Consider the following 9,903-nt stretch of genomic DNA (forward strand, 5'->3'; position numbering starts at 1 on the left):
TCTTTTCCCCAGTCCAATGAAGCCCCAACCACAGCCTACTCAGGTCATGAACACCTAGGAGAGTTCATGTTTGAAGCTTAAGGGTCCAAGTGAACCAGAGTTTGCATTGGACTATGGTAATGAGAGGCATGAGTATTTCATGGAGACAAACCAGGAGCAAGAGAAGATTGATCAGATGATGGAGTAGAAGAGGAATGAAGAGATTCAAAAGTTTAGGACCAATAAGAAACAAAAAGAGAAGTACAAGGCAGCAAAAAGAAAACTTCCAGAGCTGCTTGCCGAAGAGTTCACTGATAGTGATAGTGATAGTGACAATGAGATTTTAGAAGATGAAGACATAATAGCTAGGCTAGAGGCAATGAAGAGGCATAGAGCTGATCCTCTCAATCACTTTGAAGGAGACACTGATGTAGAAGAGCTTTATGAACCAGATGAGGAGGATTGGGAGGATGAAGCAGGAGAGGAGGAGGTAGGATAGGATGAACAAGCTGAGGAGGGTAGGAGAGGAGGAAGCACTATAGGAGGAAGCAACAGCACAGGAGGAAGCCAGAGGAAGGGGCCAACAACCAGATCACATGGAAGTCTTGACCAAAACATAGAGCAAAATTGGATACCTTCATCTGATGAGGAGAGCAACCCAGGTGACTTAAGTCAGGATGATAATGATGGTGCTCAGCTTCCAACAATTAGGCAACCAAATGGTAGGAAGAGCAGGGCCAGCAAGTAGAAGCCTAGGGTTTGGTATGATGAGAAGAGGGAGAACCCACAAGAACAATTTGTGAAGAAACTTTGTTTCATAGATGTCCAGCAATTCAGGAGTGCACTTCTTATATTTCACACCTCACAAAACAGGAACTACTCCTTTCGTAGAAACTGCTCAGATAGAGTTGTTGCAGTTTGCAGTACAGAAGACTATCCTTTTTTCATTGCTGCTTCTCAAATTGCACATGAGAAAACTTTTTGTATAAAGAAGATGAACTTGTACCACAATTGTAATGCTGTAGGAGAGAGCACCAAAGTGACTGCAAGATGATTGGCACATGAGTGTGAGGAACAGTTGAGGGCAGACAAAACACACCAGTCCAGACCATATTAGCCAATTTTAAGAGTAAACATGGAATAGAAGTGTCCATTCACATGGCCTACAGAGCAAGGAAAGCAGATAAGAGTGTTGTCCAAGAAGATCGGAGGGCACAATACACAAGGATAAGGGATTACCTCCAAACTATGTTGGATACCAATCCAGGAAGTAGATGCATTGTTACAACAAAGCAATTGAAGGCCCATGCTAGCATAAATCCTAGATTCCATGGCTTGTTCATCTGCCTGAATGCTTGCAAAGAGGGTTTCCTAAATGGTTGCAGACCCTTCATAGGTACCTATATTAATTTGTGTAAACACAATCATTTATGTTGTCCTAGCACTAATGTAATATTTGCTGATCTAGGTGTTGATGGTTGCTTCATTAAGTTGACCACGGGGCAGCAAATACTGGCTGCAACTGGTAGATATGGTAATAACAACATCTTTCTGTAGCGACCCGACCTCAGACGGTCAAGTCTCTATGCTTAAGTGTCATCCCTGGATCGGTATGCTAACACACACAGTACTTGAGGATTTATAACAGAGGTAAATCACATGTATAAAGTAACGTAAATACTATTACCTCAATCCAAATAGCGGAAGTAACAACAAGGTTGTGGATTCCCATCAACACCAACAACAAAGTTGAGTGTAGAAATCGTAACCCTAACCTATCACTTATTCGTCATAAGATTCCTGCAACATGAGACGTTGCAGCCACAAAGGGCCAGTACATTGAATGTACTGGCAAATTCACACCAAAGAGCAATGATGAATAATAGCTATCACTACATGCATATTTGGCTGGTGGAAAGCTCTAAGTTTATTTTTGCATAAAGCCATTTTTTCCTACAACAAAGGAATATATTTTATTTAACTACCAAGCTGGTGGAAAATTATTGAGAAGGTTCCTCCGACTCAATCCCAAAATAATAATTATAACACTACAAATTAATTAAGTAAAGTGATGAGATCAACATGATAATTCAAGAACCAGATACTCAAGATGTCCATAACCGGGGACACGGCTGTCGGGGGTTGGGTGCGACATATGCCAAAGGATGGCTTATCATGGTGGGAGCGAGTAGAACGTCGCCGGTGCCTGGAAGCGGGATGAGGCGTAAACACAAACGCTGGCACACTTTACCCAGGTTCGGGGCTCTCCTAGGAGATAACACCCCTAGTCCTGCTCTGCGGGGTCTCCGCATGATCACTAAGGCACTAGTGGTACAATGGTGCTCCTTGAGCTGTTTGCTAGAGGTGGAAGAAGGCAGGCACGCTCTCTCCTCCTCTAGGTGTGAGTCTAGTTCTAACAGGTTCCAACCCTTTGCATGGGTGCCCTCGGGGGTTTATATAGGCCTACCCCTCCCAGGGGTACATTGGTAATCTGCTGGGTGTAGGATGATAACCCACAAGTATAGGGGATCGCAACAGTTTTCGAGGGTAGAGTATTCAACCCAAATTTGTTGATTCGACACAAGGGGAGCCAAAGAATATTCTCAAGTATTAGCAGTTGAGTTGTCAATCCAACCACACCTGGAAACTTAATATCTGCAGCAAAGTGTTTAGTAGCAAAGTAATATGATAGTAGTGGTAACGGTAGCAAAAGGTAATGATAGCAAAAGTAATGTTTTTGGTATTTTGTAGTGATGATAGCAATAGCAACGGAAAATTAAATAAGCGAAGAACACTATATGGAAAGGTCGTAGGCAATGGATCGGTGATGGAGAATTATGCCAGATGCGGTTCATCATGTAACAGTCATAACCTAGGATGACACAGAACTAGCTCAAATTCATCAATGTAATGTAGGCATGTATTCCGAATATAGTCATACGTGCTTATGGAAAAGAACTTGCATGACATATTTTGTCCTACCCTCCCATGGCAGCGGGGTCCTAATGGAAACTAAGGGATATTAAGGCCTCCTTTTAATAGAGTACCGGACCAAAGCATTAACACATAGTGAATACATGAACTCCTCAAACTACGGTCATCACCGGTAAGTATCCCGATTATTGTCACTTCAGGGTTAACAGATCATAACACATGATAGGTGACTATAGACTTGCAAGATAGGATCAAGAACTCTCATATATTGATGAAAACATAATAGGTTCAGATCTAAAATCATGGCACTCGGGCCGTAGTCACAAGCATTAAGCATAGCAAAGTAATAGAAACATCAATCTCAGAACATAGTGGATACTAGGGATCAAACCCTAATAAAACTAACTCGATTACATGATAGATCTCATCCAACCCATCACTGTCCAGCAAGCCTACGATGGAATTACTCACGCACGGCGGTGAGCATCATGAAATTGGTGATGGAGGATGGTTGATGATGACGATGGCGACGGATTCCCCTCTCTGGAGCCCCGAACGGACTCCAGATCAGCCCTCCCGAGAGGTTTTAGGGCTTGGCGGCGGCTCCATATCGTAAAACGCGATGAATTCTTCTCTCTGTTTTTTTTCTCCCCGAAACCAAATATATAGAGTTGGAGTTGAGGTCAGAGGAGCTCCAGGGGGCCCACGAGGTAGGGGGGCGCGCCCCCTCCCTCGTGGACAGGTGGTGGCCCCCCTGGCCTTCATCTTTTGCAAGGATTTTTTATTATTTCCGAAAAGTTGTTCCGTGAACTTTCAGGTCATTCCGAGAACTTTTGTTTCAGCACATAAATAACACCATAGCAATTCTGCTGAAAACAACGTCAGTCCGGGTTAGTTCCATTCAAATCATGCAAGTTAGAGTCCAAAACAAGGGCAAAAGTGTTTGGAAAAGTAGATACGACGGAGACGTATCAACTCCCCTAAGCTTAAACCTTTGCTTGTCCTCAAGCAATTCAGTTGATAAACTGAAAGTGATAAAGAAAAACTTTTACAAACTCTGTTTACTCTTGTTGTTGTAAATATGTAAAGCCAACATTCAAGTTTTCAGCAAAGATTATGACTAACCACATTCACAATAACGCTTAGGTCTCAAGTTTACTCATATCAATGGCGTAATCAACTAGCGAGCAATAATAATAAATCTCGGATGAAAACACTTTCTCAAAACAAACATAATATGATTTAACAAGATGGTATCTCGCTAGCCCTTTCTGAGACCGCAAAACATAAATGCATAGCACCTTTAAAGATCAATGACTGACTAGACATTGTAATTCATGGTAAAAGAGATCCAGTCAAGTCATACTCAATGTAAACTAACAGTAATGAATGCAAATGACATCATGTTCTCCAACTGGTGCCTTTTAATGAGAAATGATGACTCAACATGAAAGTAAATAGATAGGCCCTTCGCAGAGGGAAGCAGGGATTTGTAGAGGTGCCAGAGCTCGGTTTTGAAATAGAGGTGAATAATATTTTGAGTGGTATACTTTCATTATCAACATAACAACCAAGAGATGATGATATCTTCCATGCTACACACATTATAGGCGGTTCCCAAACAGAATGGTAAAGTTTATACTCCCCCTCCACCAACAAGCATCAATCCATGGCTTGCTCAAAACAACGAGTGCCTCCAACTAACAAGAGTCCCAGGGAGAGTTATGTTTGCAATTATTTTGATTTGATTTGCATAAAGCATGGGACTGGGCATCCCAGTGACCAGCCACTTTCTCGTGAGTGAGGAGTGGAGTCCACTCCTCTTGAGAATAACCCGCCTAACATGGACGATACGGACAGCCCTAGTCGATACATGAGCTATTCGAGCATACAAAACATGATATTTATTTGAAGGTTTAGAGTTTGGCACATACAAATTTACTTGGAACAGCAGGTAGATACCGTATATACACTAGTAGAAAAAGGACCTAATGTGAGACACATTAGTCCCGGTTCGATTTTGGCCCGGTATTGATGACACCATTAGTGCCGGTTCGAACGGCTATTCATTAATGCCGGTTCGTGTTGAACCTTTAGTACCGATTCATGCCACGAACCGGTGCTAAAGGGGTGGTGGCAGGCTGGCGTCAGGCCGGGGCCCCATGATCACCTTTAGTATCGGTTCGTGGCACAAACCGGTACTAAAGGGCTAACCTTTAGTACCGGTTCATGCCATGAACCGGGACTAAAGGGGTCTGACCTATAGTCCCGGTTGGAGACACAAACCGGGACTATAGGGCAATTTTCAAACTCTACCCCCCTCCCCCGTGTATCACCATTTCAGTTTTGAAAAAATCAAAAGAAAATGATAAAAACTCCAGAAAATAAAATCCTTCGAGAGGTAGTTATATTACTACACCTACTAGTTATGAAAATTTGAAAACTTAAATCTGGACATGTTTTGCAAAAAGTGTAGGGAAATGTAATACGACTATAACTTTTGCATACGATGTCGGAAAAAACGTATAATATATCAAAAAATTCAGCACGAAAATCCGCATCCAATTTTGACAGCCATGGCCTGTTTGTAACTTTTAGAATCCTCAAATTCCAAAAGGAAAAATAGATATGCTCAAATTTCAGTTTTTTAAATTTTGGTCAAACTATCGTCAAACTACTTATTCAAGAATTATTAATGTTACTACATAATTATTCAAGAATATTAGTGTTACTAAATAATTATTTCAATTTTTGAATTTTGGTCAAATCTGGTCAAACTATGGTCAAACTATGGTCAAACTTATTCAAGAAATATTAGTGTTACTAAATAATTACTGTTTTTAGAATAATAGTTTCAAACTCAAATGGTGAAACGAGTGACCTAATGCTCAAGCTAAACTGCTGAGGGTTAATAGGATTGACAGCTTACATTTGTCAGGAAAATAACAAGTGCAGACTTGGAAAGTAGGGGGAATAGAAATCCGAAGTTAAGCGTGCTCAGGCTGGGGGAGTGAGAGGATGGGTGACTAATCGGGAAGTTAGACGATTTGGAATGAGTGATCCACACTTGAGCAGTTAAGAGGGGTGATTAGAGACTAGATCATCAAATAATTCAATTCAGAAAATTGAAAATAAAAAAAATCATTTTTTTCAAAATTTTCAATTTTTTTTTAAAAAAACCTTTAGTACTGGTTGGTAACACCAACCGGTACTAAAGGTCCCCCATGCCACGGCGCGAGCTCATGCCATGTGGTGGGCCTTTAGTGGCGGTTCGTCAAAGGAGGCTATGTTGATTTTGTTCTTGTTTCAACTACATGTGTGAACATAAATATCGTGAAGGCTATGTTGATTTTGTTTCAACTACATGCGTGAACATGCGCCAAGTCAAGTCACTTAAATCATTCAGAGGAGGATACCACCCTATCATACCACATCACAACCATTTTAATAGCATGTTGGCACGCAAGGTAAACCATTATAAGCTCCTAGCTAATCAAGCATGGCACAAGAAACTATGATCTCTAGTTATCATTGCAAACATGTTTATTCATAATAGGCTGAATCAGGAACGATGAACTAATCATATTTACAAAAATAAGAGAGGTTGAGTTCATAACAGCTTTTCTCATCTCAGTCAGTCCATCATATATTGTCATAATTGCCTTTCACTTGCACGACCGAACGATGTGAATAATAATAATAGTGCACGTGCATTGGACTAAGCTGGAATCTGCAAGCATTCAATAAACAGGAGAAGACAAGGCAATATGGGCTCTTTTGTCAGATCAACAATAATGCATATAAGAGCTACTTCAACAATTTAATTATGGTCTTCTCCTATCGACCCCAAAGAAAAGAAAAGAAATAAAACTATTTACACGGGAAAGCTCCCAACAAGCAAAAGAAGAACATAAAATATTTTTGGATTTTCTTTTTAATTACTACTACAAGCATGGAAAGTAAACTAATTAAAAGCTACAACTATTTTTTTTTTGGTTTTTCTTAAGGTTTATCAAACACACAAGAAGAAAGCATAAAAAGGAAAATAAACTAGCATGGATGATACAATGAAAAAGTATGAGCATCGACATCTAGCAATGAGTGTGTGAACATGAATATAATGTCGGTGAGAAATACGTACTCCCCCAAGCTTACGCTTTTGGCCTAAGTTGGTCTATGGCCACGGTTGTCCTGGCGGATATCCATAATAATATTTGGGGTCGTACTGAGATGCAGCGGCTATCGCCTCTTGAGCTGTAGTGTGGCGGCGAGCGGCCTCCGCCCTCCTCTCGTACTCATCTTCCTCCTCTCTGGTAATAACATATCTTCCTTTTGCCTGATAATGAAAGAAGGCAGGAGCAGGGAGAGTAATACGAACAACATGGCGTCTTTCAAAGATTAAGCGATACTGGAGAGGTGATTCATTTCTCTCGACAAACTGGTGGTGAACCATAGTGCTACCTCTTGAGCACTGTGTTGGTTTTCCCCGAAGAGGATGGATGATGCAAAAATTAGCGTAAGTATTTCCGTCAGTTTTTGAGAACCAAGGTATCAATCCAGTAGGAGGCTACGTGCGAGTCCCTCGTACCTGCACAAAACAAATAAATCCTCGCAACCAACGCGATAAGGGGTTGTCAATCCCTACACGGCCACTTATGAGGGTGAGATCCGATAGATATGATAAGATAGCATTTTTGGTATTTTTATGATAAATATGCAAAGTAAAATAAAAGGCAATGAAAATAACTAAGTATTGGAAGATTAATATGATGAAGATAGACCCGGGGGCCATAGGTTTCACTAGTGGCTTCTCTCAAGAGCATAGGTATTCTACAGTGGGTGAAAAATTACTGTTGAGGAATTGACAGAATTAAGCATAGTTATGAGAATATCTAGGTATGATCATGTATATAGGCATCACATACGAGACAAGTAGACTGACTCCTCCCTGCATCTACTACTATTACTCCACTCATCGACCGCTATCCATCATGCATCTAGAGTATTAAGTTAATGAAAACAGAGTAACACCTTAATCAAGATGACATGATGTAGAGGGATAAACTCATGCAATATGATGAAAAACCCATCTTGTTATCCTCGATGGCAACAATACAATACGTGCCTTGCTGCCCCTGCTGTCACTGGGAAAGGACACCGCAAGATTGAACCCAAAGCTAAGCACTTCTCCCATTGCAAGAAAGATCAATCTAGTAGGCCAAACCAAACTGATAATTCGAAGAGACTTTCAAAGATAACCAATCATACATAAAATAATTCAGAGAAGATTCAAATATTATTCATAGATAGACTTGATCATAAACCCACAATTCATCGGTCTCAACAAACACACCACAAAAAGAAGATTACATCGAATAGATCTCCACAAGAGAGGGGGAGAACATTGTATTGAGATCCAAAAAGAGAGAAGAAGCCATCTAGCTAATAACTATGGACCCGTAGGTCTGAGGTGAACTACTCACACTTCATCGGAGGGGCTATGGTGATGATGTAGAAGCCCTCCGTGATCGATGCCCCCTCCGGCGGAGCTCCGGAATAGGCCCCAAGATGGTATCTCGTGGATACAGAAAGTTGCAGCGGTGGAATTAGGGTTTTGGCTCCGTATTTGATCGTTTGGGGGTACGTAGGTATATATAGGAGGAAGGAGTACGTCGGTGGATCAATAGGGGGCCCACAAGGGTGGAGGGCGCGCTTGGGGGGTAGGCGCGTCCCCTACCTCGTGGCCTCCTCTTTTGTGTCTTGACGTAGGGTCCAAGTATCTTGGATCATGTTCGGTGAGAAAATCACGTTCCCGAAGGTTTCATTCCGTTTGGACTCTGTTTGATATTGCTTTTCTTCGAAACCCTAAAATAGGCAAAAAAAACAGCAATTCTGGGCTAGGCCTCCGGTTAATAGGTTAGTCCCAAAAATAATATAAAAGTGGATAATAAAGCCCAATAATGTCCAAAACAGTAGATAAGATAGCATGGAGCAATCAAAAATTATAGATACGTTGGAGACGTATCAAACATCCCCAAGCTTAATTCCTGCTCGTCCTCGAGTAGGTAAATGATAAAAACAGAATTTTTGATGCGGAGTGCTATTTGGCATAATTTTAATGTAATTCTTCTTAATTGTGGTATGAATATTCTGATCCGAAAGATTCAAGATAAAAGTTTAATATTGGCATAAAAATAATAATACTTCAAGCATACTAACAAAGCAGTCATGTCTTCTCAAAATAGCATGGCCAAAGAAAGTTATCCCTACAAAATAATATAGTCTGGCTATGCTCCATCTTCACCACACAAAATATTTAAATCATGCACAACCCCGATGATAAGCCAAGCAATTGTTTCATACTTTTGGTGTTCTCAAACTTTTTCAATCTTCACGCAATACATGAGCGTGAGCCATGGATATATCACTATAAGTGGAATAGAATGGTGGTTGTGGAGAAGACAAAAAGGGAGAAGATAGTCTCACATCAACTAGGCGTATAAACGAGCTATGGAGATGCCCATCAATAGATATCAATGTGAGTGAGTAGGGATTGCCATGCAACGGATGCACTAGAGCTATAAGTATATGAAAGCTCAACAAAAGAAACTAAGTGGGTGTGCATCCAACTTGCTTGCTCATGAAGACCTAGGGCATTTTGAGGAATCCCATCATTGGAATATACAAGCCAAGTTCTATAATGAAAAATTCCCACTAGTATGTGATAGTGATAACATAGGAGACTCTCTATCATGAATATCATGGTGCTACTTTGAAGCACAAGTGTGGTAAAAGGATAGTAACATTGTCCCTTCTCTCTTTTTCTCTCATTTTTTATTTAGGCCTTTTCTCTTTTTTATGGCCTCTTTTCTTTCTCTCCCTTTTTTTCGTTCGGAGTCTCATCCCGACTTGTGGGGGAATCATAGTCTCCATCATCCTTTTCTCACTGGGACAATCACTAGTAGAAAAAGGGTCAAATGTGAAGCACAT

This window comes from Triticum urartu, chromosome 5, assembly GCF_003073215.2.
Source record: "Triticum urartu cultivar G1812 chromosome 5, Tu2.1, whole genome shotgun sequence".
In the NCBI taxonomy this organism is placed as follows: Eukaryota; Viridiplantae; Streptophyta; class Magnoliopsida; order Poales; family Poaceae; genus Triticum; species Triticum urartu.